The sequence below is a fragment of the Nestor notabilis genome, unplaced genomic scaffold, assembly GCF_000696875.1.
Source record: "Nestor notabilis isolate BGI_N333 unplaced genomic scaffold, ASM69687v1 scaffold15555, whole genome shotgun sequence".
NCBI lineage: Eukaryota > Metazoa > Chordata > Aves > Psittaciformes > Psittacidae > Nestor > Nestor notabilis.
In genome coordinates this window covers 1-474 of record NW_009928183.1, presented here as the reverse complement: position 1 = coordinate 474, position 474 = coordinate 1, and positions in this window count along the sequence as shown.

The window sequence follows — 474 nt, the reverse complement described above, 5'->3', positions numbered from 1 at the left end:
GTGTCAAGAACCTCCTCTCATAAGCTTAACCACTCCCTCAACCTCCATTCTTTATATGGTTATAAGCTTTACAACATTCTGCAACAAGACACCGAGTCGAACCACCCAGCCCCCCTTCCTTTTCCTTCTCTAAAAGCATTTATCCTACTTTAATAAAGCATACTTTCCATAATAGTACAATTGACTTTCCCTCTCCCTTCACAAAGAAAAAGATGTTTCACAAACAACAGTTACAAAGAGTTTCTTAAAGTATAACAAGCAACATACCCCTTAAACCTTTTGATGAACAAACCTCACTTATCACAATGTCATTTACCCTCTTTAGGGCTAAATGACCTCACGCGTTCGTTGCCGCGGCCTTGCTGGGCCCTGCAGCCCGTGCCCCCCTCTGCGGGGAGCGGCCGAGGGGCGGGCCCTGGTGCCGGTAGAAGCGTTGTGTTGCGGGGTGAGCGGGTACGTGTAGTGTGCGGGCAG